The sequence below is a fragment of the Cherax quadricarinatus genome, chromosome 80 (genome assembly GCF_038502225.1).
Source record: "Cherax quadricarinatus isolate ZL_2023a chromosome 80, ASM3850222v1, whole genome shotgun sequence".
NCBI classification, from domain to species: domain Eukaryota; kingdom Metazoa; phylum Arthropoda; class Malacostraca; order Decapoda; family Parastacidae; genus Cherax; species Cherax quadricarinatus.
Genome location: NC_091371.1, coordinates 12,029,985 through 12,044,984, shown reverse-complemented (window position 1 = coordinate 12,044,984; position 15,000 = coordinate 12,029,985). Strand labels below are relative to the sequence as shown.

General features: G+C 48.5%; 1 protein-coding gene across 3 annotated transcripts in view; it reads left to right on the top strand.

Moving 5' to 3' along the window:
- The window catches only part of LOC128702441 (serine-rich adhesin for platelets), a 405,069-nt gene that overhangs the window by 283,017 nt on the left and 107,052 nt on the right, over nt 1-15,000 (top strand). The window lies entirely within an intron of this gene.

Below are 15,000 nucleotides of genomic sequence, written 5' to 3'. Positions count from 1 at the left end.
GTTACCTTGGCAGTCACTCCAACAGCACCTCAGTAATAAATAATGTGGGAGGAAATGGAAAAAATATGAAATAACAATTGAAGTTATGAAGACATAGCCAGAGAGAGAGAGAGTAGAGTTTGTGAAGGAGGGAGAAGAAGGAAAAGGCAGTGATAAACAAGGTGAACAAGAACTGGGAGATAAAGAAGTAAATAGCCAATAGTTCATAAAGAAAGAATGAAATGAGAACAATAATTCTTTGAAGTGAGAAAGTGGTAAGAGTCGAGAATCAACGAGATAAAGGCAAGAGGACACACATGTGCACCACTCAAATATCTTTATTACACATGTGTCTTATTACATATGTATCTAATTACACATGTTTTATTACATAAGTGTCTTGCTACACATGTCTTATTACATACGTGTTTTATTACACATGTCTAAATACATGTGTGTCTTATTACGCATGTTTCTTAATACATGTGTGTTATTACACGTGTCTTATTTATTAACATGGCCGGATAGTGTACTATTGTTATAATGATCGGAGAAAGGCATTGATGGAAGAGTAGTACATGATAGTACTTGATGGGTTAGTCAGGCATGATAGTACTTGATGGGTTAGTCAGGCATGATAGTACTTGATGGGTTAGTCAGGCATGATAGTACTTGATGTGTTAGTCAGGCATGATAGTACTTGATGGGTTAGTCAAGCATGATAGTACTTGATGTGTTAGTCAGGCATGATAGTACTTGATGTGTTAGTCAGGCATGATAGTACTTGATGGGTTAGTCAGGCATGATAGTACTTGATGGGTTAGTCAAGCATGATAGTAATTGATGTGTTAGCCAAGCATGATAGTACTTCATGGGATAGTACATGATAGTACTTGATGTGCTGGTCAGGCATAATAGTACTTGATGGGATAGTACATGATAGTACTTGATGGGTTAGTCAAGCATGATAGTACTTGATGTGTTAGTCAGGCATGATAGTACTTGATGGGATAGTACATGATAGTACTTGATGGGTTAGTCAGGCATGATAGTACTTGATGGGTTAGTCAGGCATGATAGTACTTGATGGGATAGTCAAGCATGATAGTACTTGATGTGTTAGCCAAGCATGATAGTACTTGATGGGATAGTACATGATAGTACTTGATGGGTTAGTCAGGCATGATAGTACTTGATGTGTTAGTCAAGCATGATAGTACTTGATGGGTTAGTCAGCATGATAGTACTTGATGTGTTAGTCAAGCATGATAGTACTTGATGTGTTAGTCAAGCATGATAGTACTTGATGTGTTAGTCAAGCATGATAGTACTTGATGTGTTAGTCAAGCATGATAGTACTTGATGTGTTAGTCAAGCATGATAGTACTTGATGTGTTAGTCAAGCGTGATAGTACTTGATGGGTTAGTCAACCATGATAGTACTTGATGTGTTAGTCAGGCATGATAGTACTTGATGGGTTAGTCAGGCATGATAGTACTTGATGGGTTAGTCAGGCATGATAGTACTTGATGGGTTAGTCAGGCATGATAGTACTTGATGGGTTAGTCAGGCATGCTAGTACTTGATGGGTTAGTCAGTCATGATAGTACTTGATGGGTTAGTCAAGCATGATAGTACTTGATGGGTTAGTCAAGCGTGATAGTACTTGATGGGTTAGTCAAGCATGATAGTACTTGATGTGTTAGTCAGGCATGATAGTACTTGATGGGTTAGTCAGGCATGATAGTACTTGATGGGTTAGTCAGGCATGATAGTACTTGATGGGTTAGTCAGTCATGATAGTACTTGATGGGTTAGTCAGTCATGATAGTACTTGATGGGTTAGTCAAGTATGATAGTACTTGATGGGTTAGTCAAGCATGATAGTACTTGATGTGTTAGTCATGATAGTACTTGATGGGTTAGTCAAGCATGATAGTACTTGATTGCGAAAAGGATTTAGGAGTTCTGGTTAGCAGTAACCTAAAACCAAGACAACAGTGCATTAGTGTTCGCAATAAAGCTAACAGAATTCTTGGCTTCATATCTAGAAGTATAAATAATAGAAGTCCTCAGGTTGTTCTTCACCTCTATATATCCTTGGTTAGGACTCATTTAGACTATGCTGCTCAGTTTTGGTCACCGTATTACAGAATGGATATAAATGCTCTGGAAAACGTACAAAGGAGGATGACAAAGATGATCCCATGTATCAGAAATCTTCCCTATGAGGATAGACTAAGGGCCCTGAATCTGCACTCTCTCGAAAGGCGTAGAATTAGGGGGGATATGATTGAGGTGTATAAATAGAAAACAGGAATAAATAAAGGGGATGTAAATAGTGTGCTGAAAATTTCCAGCCAAGACAGGACTCGCAGCAATGGTTTCAAGTTGGAAAAATTCAGATTCAGGAAGGATATAGGAAAGCACTGGTTTGGTAACAGAGTTGTGGATGAGTGGAACAAGCTCCCGAGTACAGTTATTGAGGCTAAAACATTGTGTAGTTTTAAAAATAGGTTAGATAAATACATGAGTGGGTGTGGGTGGGTGTGAGTTGGACCTGACTAGCTTGTGCTGCTGGGTCTGGTGCGGTGCTCCGTCCTCGGGCGGGGGTGGCCGGGCTGGGTGGGTCGTTGGGGTGGTCCGAGGGGTGGGTCGTTGGTCTGATCCGGGGGAGGGGATGTGGACCTGCTCCGCGTGGGTCGGTGGGCCTGTTGCAGTGTTCCTTCTTTCTTGTGTTGTGTTCATGATAGTACTTGATGGGTTAGTCAGGCGTGATAGTACTTGATGGGTTAGTCAGGCGTGATAGTACTTGATGGGTTAGTCAGGCGTGATAGTACTTGATGGGTTAGTCAGGCATGATAGTACTTGATGGGTTAGTCAGGCGTGATAGTACTTGATGGGTTAGTAGTACATGATAGTACTTGATGGGTTAGTCAAGCATGATAGTACTTGATGGGATAGTAGTACATGATAGTACTTGATGGGTTAGTAGTACATGATAGTATTTGATGGGATAGTACATGATAGTCTTTGGTGATGATACAGAACTAGGGAGAAGGTTGATGCAGGCTGCAACAACTGTGAGAGAGAAAGAGAGAGAGAGAGAGAGAGACAGAGACAGAGAGACAGAGAGAGAGAGAGAGAGAGACAGTAGTGTGATAATGACTGAACGAAACAATCAAAACAGTCACGTGTATACAAATAACACCGAATATAGAGACTTGCCTGATTCACACTAAATTCTCCTGATTAACACAAATTTCATCTCATTTACACAAAAATAACCTGATTTGCACCCAAAATTCATCAGATTCACACTAAATTCACCTGATTCACAAAGGATTTGTCTGACTCACACTACGACAATCAGGTAAACACCAAATATGTATCAGTAATCTTTTTGAGAGCAAACAAGGCAAACAATGTGTAGAACTCCGGCGCACAGCCTCCCGGGTTGCTCCTATTTACTCCATAAATTCAGAGGAGCGTGGTAGCGGACCGCCAGTTTACATTCAGAAGCTAATATCCGAAAATTCCGCTGACATATGCTTATGTGGCTGCACCAGCATATGCTTGCATATTTTGGTGCTCCGCTCTCAGCTTTCACTCGTGATTTGCGAGTTTCCTTTTGCTGGTGAACGGTAGGGATGGTTACTGTTTGCTGGTGAACGGTAGGGATGCCTACTGTTTGCTGGTGAACGGTAGGGATGCCTACTGTTTGCTGGTGAACGGTAGGGATGCCTACTGTTTGCTGGTGAACGGTAGGGATGGTTACTGTTTGCTGGTGAACGCTAGGGATGGTTACTGTTTGCTGGTGAACGGTAGGGATGCCTACTGTTTGCTGGGGAACGGTAGGGATGCCTACTGTTTGCTGGTGAACGGTAGGGATGCCTACTGTTTGCTGGTGAACGGTAGGGATGGTTACTGTTTGCTGGTGAACGCTAGGGATGGTTACTGTTTCCTGGTGAACGGTAGGGATGCTTGCTATTTGCTGGTGAGCGGTAGGGATGGCTACTGTTTGCTGGTGAACGGTAGGGATGGTTACTGTTTACTGGTGAACGGTAGGGATGCTTACTGTTTGCTGGTGAACGGTAGGGATGCCTACTGTTTGCTTGTGAACAGTAGGGATGGTTACTGTTTACTGGTGAACGGTAGGGATGGTTACTGTTTGCTGGTGAACGGTGGGGATGGTTCCTGTTTGCTGGTGAACGGTAGGGATGGTTCCTGTTTGCTGGTGAACGGTAGGGATGGCTACTGTTTGCTGGTGAACGGTAGGGATGGTTCTTGTTTGCTGGTGAACGGTAGGGATGACTACTGTTTACTGGTGAACGGTAGGGATGGTTACTGTTTACTGGTGAACGGTAGGGATGCCTACTGTTTGCTGGTGAACGGTAGGGATGGTTACTGTTTGCTGGTGAACGGTAGGGATGGCTACTGTTTGCTGGTGAACGGTAGGGATGCCTACTGTTTGCTGGTGAACGGTAGGGATGGTTACTGTTTGCTGGTGAATGGTAGGGATGGTTCCCGTTTGCTGGTGAACGGTAGGGATGGCTACTGTTTCCTGGTGAACGGTAGGGATGGTTCTTGTTTGCTGGTGAACGGCAGGGATGGCTACTGTTTGCTGGTGAACGGTAGGGATGCTTCTTGTTTGCTGGTGAACGGTAGGGATGGCTACTGTTTACTGGTGAACGGTAGGGATGGTTACTGTTTACTGGTGAACGGTAGGGATGCCTACTGTTTGCTGGTGAACGGTAGGGATGGTTCCTGTTTGCTGGTGAACGGTAGGGATGGTTCTTGTTTGCTGGTGAACGGTAGGGATGGCTGCTGTTTACTGGTGAACGGTACGGATGGTTACTGTTTACTGGTGAACGGTAGGGATGCCTACTGCTTGCTGGTGAACGGTAGGGATGCCTACTGTTTGCTGGTGAACGGTAGGGATGGCTACTGTTTGCTGGTGAACGGTAGGGATGCCTCATGTCTGCTGGTGAATAGTATAGATGGTTCCTGTTTGCTGGTGAATGGTAGGGATGGCTACTGTTTGCTGGTGAACGGTAGGGATGGTTACTGTTTACTGGTGAACGGTAGGGATGCCTACTGTTTGCTGGTGAACGGTAGGGATGGTTACTGTTTGGTGGTGAACAGTAGGGATGGTTACTGTTTATTAGTGAACGGTAGGGATGGTTACTGTTTGCTGGTGAACGGTAGGGATGGCTACTGTTTGCTGGTGAACGGTAGGGATGGTTACTGTTTACTGGTGAACGGTAGGGATGCCTACTGTTTGCTGGTGAACGGTAGGGATGGTTACTGTTTGGTGGTGAACAGTAGGGATGGTTACTGTTTATTAGTGAACGGTAGGGATGGTTACTGTTTGCTGGTGAACGGTAGGGATGGTTACTGTTTGCTGGTGAACGGTAGGGATGCCTACTGTTTCCTGTTGAACGGTAGGGATGGTTACTGTTTGCTGGTGAACAGTAGGGATGGTTACTGTTTGCTGGTGAACGGTAGGGATGGTTACTGTTTGCTGGTGAACGGTAGGGATGGTTACTGTTTGTCAGTGAATGGTAGGGATGGTTCCTGTTTCCTGGTGAACGGTAGGGATGGTTACTGTTTGCTGGTGAACGGTAGGGATGGTTACTGTTTACTGGTGAACGGTAGGGATGCCTAATGTTTGCTGGTGAACGGTAGGGATTGTTACTGTTTGCTGGTGAACAGTAGGGATGGTTACTGTTTACTGGTGAGCGGTAAGGATGGTTACTGTTTGCTGGTGAACGGTAGGGATGCCTACTGTTTGCTGGTGAATGGTAGCGATGGTTCCTGTTTGCTGGTGAACGGTAGGGATGGCTACTGTTTGCTGGTGAACGGTAGGGATGGTTCTTTTTTGCTGGTGAACGGTAGGGATGGCTACTGTTTGCTGGTGAGCGGTAGGGATGGTTTTTGTTTGCTGGGGAACGGTAGGGATGGCTTCTGTTTACTGGTGAACGGTAGGGATGGTTACTGTTTACTGATGAACGGTAGGGATGCCTACTGTTTGCTAGTGAACGGTAGGGATGGTTACTGTTTGCTGGTGAACGGTAGGGATGGTTACTGTTTGCTGGTGAACGGTAGGGATGGCTACTGTTTGCTGGTGAACGGTAGGGATGGTTCTTGTTTGCTGGTGAACGGTAGGGATGGCTACTGTTTGCTGGTGAACGGTAGGGATGCCTACAGTTTGCTGGTGAATGGTAGAGATGGTTCATGTTTGCTGGTGAACGGTAGGGATGGCTACTGTTTGCTGGTGAACGGTAGGGATGGTTACTGTTTACTGGTGAACGGTAGGGATGCCTACTGTTTGCTGGTGAACGGTAGGGATGGTTACTGTTTACTGGTGAACGGTAGGGATGGCTACTGTTTGCTAGTAAACGGTAGGGATGGTTACTGTTTACTGGTGAACGGTAGGGATGGCTACTGTTTGCTGGTGAACGGTAGGGATGGTTACTGTTTGCTGGTGAATGGTAGGGATGGTTCCTGTTTGCTGGTGAACGGTAGGGATGGCTACTGTTTGCTGGTGAACGGTAGGGATGGTTACTGTTTGCTGGTGAACAGTAGGGATGGTTACTGTTTATTGGTGAACGGTAGGGATGGTTACTGTTTGCTGGTGAACGGTAGGGATGGTTACTGTTTGCTGGTGAACGGTAGGGATGCCTACTGTTTGCTGGTGAACGGTAGGGATGGTTACTGTTTGCTGGTGAACAGTAGGGATGGTTAGTGTTTGCTGGTGAACGGTAGGGATGGTTACTGTTTGCTGGTGAACGGTAGGGATGGTTACTGTTTGCCAGTGAATGGTAGAGATGGTTCCTGTTTGCTGGTGAACGGTAGGGATGGTTACTGTTTGTTGGTGAACGGTACGGATGGTTACTGTTTACTGGTGAACGGTAGGGATGCCTAATGTTTGCTGGTGAACGGTAGGGATTGTTACTGTTTGCTGGTGAACAGTAGGGATGGTTACTATTTACTGGTGAGCGGTAGGGATGGTTACTGTTTGCTGGTGGTGGTGGCTACTGTTTGCTGGTGAACGGTAGGGATGGTTCTTTTTTGCTGATGAATGGTAGGGATGGCTACTGTTTGCTGGTGAACGGTAGGGATGGTTCTTGTTTGCCGGTGAACGGTAGGGATGGCTACTGTTTACTGGTGAACGGTAGGGATGGTTACTGTTTACTGGGGAACGGTAGGGATGCCTACTGTTTGCTGGTGAACGGTAGGGATGGTTACTGTTTGCTGGTGAACGGTAGTGATGGCTACTGTTTACTGGTGAACGGTAGGGATGGTTACTATTTACTGGTGAACGGTAGGGATGCCTACTGTTTGCTGGTGAACGGTAGGGATGGTTACTGTTTGCTGGTGAACGGTAGGGATGGTTACTGTTTGCTGGTGAACGGTAGGGATGCCTACTGTTTGCTGGTGAATGGTAGGAATGGTTCCTGTTTGCTGGTGAACGGTAGGGATGGCTACTGTTTGCTGGTGAACGGTAGGGGTGCCTACTGTTTGCTGGTGAACGGTAGGGATGGTTACTGTTTGCTGGTGAACAGTAGGGATGGTTACTGTTTACTGGTGAACGGTAGGGATGGTTAATGTTTGCTGGTGAACGGTAGGGATGGTTACTGTTTGCTGGTGAACGGTAGGGATGGTTACTGTTTGCTGGTGAACGGTAGGGATGGTTACTGTTTGCTGGTGAACGGTAGGGATGGTTACTGTTTGCTTGTGAACAGTAGGGATGGCTACTGTTTACTGGTGGACGGTAGGGATGGTTACTGTTTACTGTTGAACGGTAGGGATGCGTACTGTTTGCTGGTGAACGGTAGGGATGCTTGCTATTTGCTAGTGAACGGTAGGGATGGTTACTGTTTACTGGTGAACGGTAGGGATGCCTACTGTTTGCTGGTGAACGGTAGGGATGGTTACTGTTTGCTGGTGAACGGTAGGAATGGCTACTGTTTGCTGGTGAACGGTAGTGATGGTTACTGTTTACTGGTGAACGGTAGGGATGCCTACTGTTTGCTGGTGAACGGTAGGGATGGTTACTGTTTGCTAGTGAACAGTAGGGATGGTTACTGTTTACTGGTGAACGGTCGGGATGGTTAATGTTTGCTGGTGAACGGTAGGGATGGTTACTGTTTGCTGGTGAACGGTAGGGATGCCTTTTGTTTGCTGGTGAACGGTAGGGATGGTTACTGTTTGCTGGTGAACGGTAGGAATGGCTACTGTTTGCTGGTGAACGGTAGTGATGGTTACTGTTTACTGGTGAACGGTAGGGATGCCTACTGTTTGCTGGTGAACGGTAGGGATGGTTACTGTTTGCTGGTGAACAGTAGGGATGGTTACTGTTTACTGGTGAACGGTAGGGATGGTTAATGTTTGCTGGTGAACGGTAGGGATGGTTACTGTTTGCTGGTGAACGGTAGGGATGCCTACTGTTTGCTGGTGAACGGTAGGGATGGTTACTGTTTGCTTGTGAACAGTAGGGATGGTTACTTTGCTGGTGAACGGTAGGGATGGTTACTGTTTGCTGGTGAATGGTAGGGGTGGTTCCTGTTTGCTGGTGAACGGTAGGGATGGTTACTGTTTGCTGGTGAACGGCAGGGATGGTTACTGTTTACTGGTGAACGGTAGGGATGCCTACTGTTTGCAAGTGAACGGTAGGGATGGTTACTGTTTGCTGGTGAACAGTAGGGATGGTTACTGTTTACTGGTGAACGGTAGGGATGGTTACTGTTTGCTGGTGAACGGTAGGGATGGTTACTGTGTGCTGATGAATGGTAGGGATGGTTCCTGTTTGCTGGTGAACGGTAGGGATGGCTACTGTTTGTTGGTGAACGGTAGGGTTGGTTCTTGTTTGCTGGTGAACGGTAGGGATGAGTACTGTTTACTGGTGAACGGTAGGTATGCCTACTGTTTGCTGGTGAACGGTAGGGATGGTTCCTGTCTGCTGTTGAACGGTAGGGATGGCTACTGTTTGCTGGTGAAAGGTAGGGATGGTTCTTGTTTGCTGGTGAACGGTAGGGATGGTTACTGTTTGCTGGTGAACGGTACGGATGGTTCTTGTTTGCTGGTGAACGGTAGGGATGGCTACTGTTTACTGGTGAACGGTAGGGATCGTTATTGTTTACTTTTGAACGGTAGGGATGCCTACTGTTTCTGGTGAACGGCAGGGATGGTTACTGTTTGCTGGTGAACGGTAGGGATGGTTCTTGTTTGCTGGTGAACGGTAGGGATGGCTACTGTTTGCTGGTGGACGGTAGGGATGGTTACTGTTTACTGATGAACGGTAGGGATGCCTACTGTTTGCTGATGAACGGTAGGGATGCTTGCTATTTGCTAGTGAACGGTAGGGATGGTTACTGTTTACTGGTGAACGGTAGGGATGCCTACTGTTTGCTGGTGAACGGTAGGGATGGTTATTGTTTGCTGTTGAACGGTAGGGATGGCTACTGTTTGCTGGTGAGCGGTAGGGATGGTTACTGTTTGCTGGTGAACGGTAGGGATGGCTGTTTGCTGGTGAACGGTAGGGATGGTTCCTGTTTGCTGGTGAACGGTAGGGATGGCTCTTGTTTGCTGGTGAACGGTAGGGATGGTTACTGTTTTCTGGTGAACGGTAAGGATGGTTCCTGTTTGCTGGTGAACGGTAGGGATGGCTCTTGTTTGCTGGTGAACGGTAGGGATGATTCCTGTTTCCTTGTGAACGGTAGGGATGGTTCCTGCTTGCTAGTGAACGGTAGGGATGGCTGCTGTTTGCTGGTGAATGGTAGGGATGGTTCTTGCTTTCTGGTGAACGGTAGGGATGGTTGCTGGTGAACGGTAGGGATGGCTACTGTTTGCTGGTGAACAGTAGGGATGGTTCCTGGTTCCTGGTGAACGGTAGGGATGTTCCTGCTTGCTGGTGAACGGTAGGGATGGTTCCTGGTTGCTGGTGAGCAGTAGGGATGGTTCCTGCTTGCTGGTGAGCGCTAGGGATGGTTCCTGCTTGCTGGTGAACGGTAGGGATGGTTGCTGCTTGCTGGTGAACGTTAGGGATGTTTCCTGCTTGCTAGTGAGCGGTATGGATGGTTCCTACTTTCTGGTGAATGGTAGGGATGATTCCTGCTTGCTGGTGAGCGGTAAGGATGCTTGCTGGTGAACGGTAGGGATGGTTCCTTCTTGCTGGTGAACGGTAGGGATGGTTCCCGCTTGCTGGTGAACGGTAGGGATGTTTCCTGCTTGCTGGTGAGCGGTAGGGATGGTTCCTGCTTGCTGGTGAGCGGTAGGGATGGTTCCTGCTTGCTGGTGAACGGTAGGGATGGTTCCTGCTTGCTTGTGAATGGTAGGGATGGTTCCTGCTTGCTGGTGAACGGTAGGGATGGTTCCTGCTTGCTGGTGAGCGGTAGGGATGGTTCCTGCTTGCTGGTGAACGGTAGCGATGGTTCCTGGTGAGCGGTAGGGATGGTTCCTGCTTGCTGGTGAGCGGTAGGGATGGTTCCTGCTTGCTGGTGAGCGGTAGGGATGGTTCTTGTTTGCTGGTGAACGGTAGGGATGGCTGCTGTTTACTGGTGAACGGTACGGATGGTTACTGTTTACTGGTGAACGGTAGGGATGCCTACTGTTTGCTGGTGAACGGTAAGGATGCCTACTGTTTGCTGGTGAACGGTATGGATGGCTGTTTGCTGGTGAACGGTAGGGATGCCTCATGTCTGCTGGTGAATAGTATAGATGGTTCCTGTTTGCTGGTGAACGGTAGGGATGGCTACTGTTTGCTGGTGAACGGTAGGGATGCCTACTGTTTGCTGGTGAACGGTAGGGATGGTTACTGTTTGCTGGTGAACGGTAGGGATGGCTACTGTTTGCTGGTGAACGGTAGGGATGCCTACTGTTTGCTGGTGAACGGTAGGGATGGTTACTGTTTGCTGGTGAATGGTAGGGATGGTTCCCGTTTGCTGGTGAACGGTAGGGATGGCTACTGTTTCCTGGTGAACGGTAGGGATGGTTCTTGTTTGCTGGTGAACGGCAATGATGGCTACTGTTTGCTGGTGAACGGTAGGGATGGTTCTTGTTTGCTGGTGAACGGTAGGGATGGCTACTGTTTACTGGTGAACGGTACGGATGGTTACTGTTTACTGGTGAACGGTAGGGATGCCTACTGTTTGCTGGTGAACGGTAGGGATGGTTCCTGTTTGCTGGTGAACGGTAGGGATGGTTCTTGTTTGCTGGTGAACGGTTGGGATGGCTGCTGTTTACTGGTGAACGGTACGGATGGTTACTGTTTACTGGTGAACGGTAGGGATGCCTACTGTTTGCTGGTGAACGGTAAGGATGCCTACTGTTTGCTGGTGAACGGTATGGATGGCTGTTTGCTGGTGAACGGTAGGGATGCCTCATGTCTGCTGGTGAATAGTATAGATGGTTCCTGTTTGCTGGTGAACGGTAGGGATGGCTACTGTTTGCTGGTGAACGGTAGGGATGGTTACTGTTTACTGGTGAACGGTAGGGATGCCTACTGTTTGCTGGTGAACGGTAGGGATGGTTACTGTTTGGTGGTGAACAGTAGGGATGGTTACTGTTTATTGGTGAACGGTAGGGATGGTTACTGTTTGCTGGTGAACGGTAGGGATGGTTACTGTTTGCTGGTGAACGGTAGGGATGGCTACTGTTTGCTGGTGAACGGTAGGGATGGTTACTGTTTACTGGTGAACGGTAGGGATGCCTACTATTTGCTGGTGAACGGTAGGGATGGTTACTGTTTTGTGGTGAACAGTAGGGATGGTTACTGTTTATTGGTGAACGGTAGGGATGGTTACTGTTTGCTGGTGAACGGTACGGATGGTTACTGTTTGCTGGTGAACGGTAGGGATGGTTCTTGTTTGCTGGTGAACGGTAGGGATGGCTACTGTTTACTGGTGAACGGTACGGATGGTTACTGTTTACTGGTGAACGGTAGGGATGCCTACTGTTTGCTGGTGAACGGTAGGGATGGTTCCTGTTTGCTGGTGAACGGTAGGGATGGTTCTTGTTTGCTGGTGAACGGCAATGATGGCTACTGTTTGCTGGTGAACGGTAGGGATGGTTCTTGTTTGCTGGTGAACGGTAGGGATGGCTACTGTTTACTGGTGAACGGTACGGATGGTTACTGTTTACTGGTGAACGGTAGGGATGCCTACTGTTTGCTGGTGAACGGTAGGGATGGTTCCTGTTTGCTGGTGAACGGTAGGGATGGTTCTTGTTTGCTGGTGAACGGTAGGGATGGCTGCTGTTTACTGGTGAACGGTACGGATGGTTACTGTTTACTGGTGAACGGTTGGGATGCCTACTGTTTGCTGGTGAACGGTAAGGATGCCTACTGTTTGCTGGTGAACGGTATGGATGGCTGTTTGCTGGTGAACGGTAGGGATGCCTCATGTCTGCTGGTGAATAGTATAGATGGTTCCTGTTTGCTGGTGAACGGTAGGGATGGCTACTGTTTGCTGGTGAACGGTAGGGATGGTTACTGTTTACTGGTGAACGGTAGGGATGCCTACTGTTTGCTGGTGAACGGTAGGGATGGTTACTGTTTGGTGGTGAACAGTAGGGATGGTTACTGTTTATTGGTGAACGGTAGGGATGGTTACTGTTTGCTGGTGAACGGTAGGGATGGTTACTGTTTGCTGGTGAACGGTAGGGATGGTTACTGTTTACTGGTGAACGGTAGGGATGCCTACTATTTGCTGGTGAACGGTAGGGATGGTTACTGTTTGGTGGTGAACAGTAGGGATGGTTACTGTTTATTGGTGAACGGTAGGGATGGTTACTGTTTGCTGGTGAACGGTACGGATGGTTACTGTTTGCTGGTGAACGGTAGGGATGCCTACTATTTGCTGGTGAACGGTAGGGATGGTTACTGTTTGGTGGTGAACAGTAGGGATGGTTACTGTTTATTGGTGAACGGTAGGGATGGTTACTGTTTGCTGGTGAACGGTACGGATGGTTACTGTTTGCTGGTGAACGGTAGGGATGCCTACTGTTTGCTGTTGAACGGTAGGGATGGTTACTGTTTGCTGGTGAACGGTAGGGATGATTACTGTTTGCTGGTGAACGGTAGGGATGGTTACTGTTTGCTGGTGAACGGTAGGGATAGTTACTGTTTGCTGGTGAACGGTAGGGATGGTTACTGTTTGCTGGTGAACAGTAGGGATGGTTACTGTTTATTGGTGAACGGTAGGGATGGTTACTGTTTGCTGGTGAACGGTAGGGATGGTTACTGTTTGCTGGTGAACGATAGGGATGGCTACTGTTTGCTGGTGAACGGTAGGGATGGTTACTGTTTACTGGTGAACGGTAGGGATGGCTACTGTTTGCTGGTGAGCGGTAGGGATGGTTACTGTTTGCTGGTGAACGGTAGGGATGGCTGTTTGCTGGTGAACGGTAGGGATGGTTCCTGTTTGCTGGTGAGCGGAAGGGATTCTTGCTATTTGCTGGTGAACGGTAGGGATGGTTACTGTTTTCTGGTTAACGGTAAGGATGGTTCCTGTTTGCTGGTGAACGGTAGGGATGGCTCTTGTTTGCTGGTGAACGGTAGGGATGATTCCTGTTTCCTTGTGAACGGTAGGGATGGTTCCTGCTTGCTAGTGAACGGTAGGGATGGCTGCTGTTTGCTGGTGAATGGTAGGGATGGTTCTTGCTTTCTGGTGAACGGTAGGGATGGTTGCTGGTGAACGGTTGGGATGGCTACTGTTTGCTGGTGAACAGTAGGGATGGTTCCTGGTTCCTGGTGAACGGTAGGGATGTTCCTGCTTGCTGGTGAACGGTAGGGATGGTTCCTGGTTGCTGGTGAGCAGTAGGGATGGTTCCTGCTTGCTGGTGAGCGCTAGGGATGGTTCCTGCTTGCTGGTGAACGGTAGGGATTGTTTCTGCTTGCTGGTGAACGTTAGGGATGTTTCCTGCTTGCTAGTGAGCGGTAGGGATGGTTCCTGCTTGCTGGTGAGCGGTAGGGATGGTTCCTGCTTGCTGGTGAGCGGTAAGGATGCTTGCTGGTGAACGGTAGGGATGGTTCCTTCTTGCTGGTGAACGGTAGAGATGGTTCCCGCTTGCTGGTGAACGGTAGGGATGTTTCCTGCTTGCTGGTGAGCGGTAGGGATGGTTCCTGCTTGCTGGTGAGCGGTAGGGATGGTTCCTGCTTGCTGGTGAACGGTAGGGATGGTTCCTGCTTGCTGGTGAATGGTAGGGATGGTTCCTGCTTGCTGGTGAACGGTAGGGATGGTTCCTGCTTGCTGGTGAGCGGTAGGGATGGTTCCTGCTTGCTGGTGAACGGTAGGGATGGTTCCTGGTGAGCGGTAGGGATGGTTCCTGCTTGCTGGTGAGCGGTAGGGATGGTTCCTGCTTGCTGGTGAGCGGTAGGGATGGTTCCTGCTTGCTGGTGAACGGTAGGGATGGTTCCTGCTTGCTGGTGAATGGTAGGGATGGTTCCTGCTTGCTGGTGAACGGTAGGGATGGTTCCTGCTTGCTGGTGAGCGGTAGGGATGGTTCCTGCTTGCTGGTGAACGGTAGGGATGGTTCCTGGTGAGCGGTATGGATGGTTCCTGCTTGCTGGTGAGCGGTAGGGATGGTTCCTACTTGCTGTTGAGCGGTACGGATGGTTCTGCTTGCTGGTGAACGGTAGGGATGGTTCCTGCTTGCTGGTGGCGGTAGGGATGGTTCCTGCTTGCTGGTGAGCGGTAGGGATGGTTCCTGCTTGCTGGTGAACGGTAGGGATAGTTCCTCTTTGTTAGTGAGCGGTAGGGATGGTTCCTGCTTGCTGGTGAGCGGTAGGGATGGTTCCTGCTTGCTGGTGAGCGGTAGGGACGGTTCCTGGTGAACGGTAGGGATGGTTCCTGCTTGCTGGTGAGCGGTAGGGATGGTTCCTGCTTGCTGGTGAGCGGTAGGGATGGTTCCTGCTTGCTGGTGAACGGTAGGGATGGTTCCTGCTTGCTGGTGAGCGGTAGGGATGGTTCCTGCTTGCTGGTGAGCGGTAGGGATGGTTCCTGCTTGCTGGTGAACGG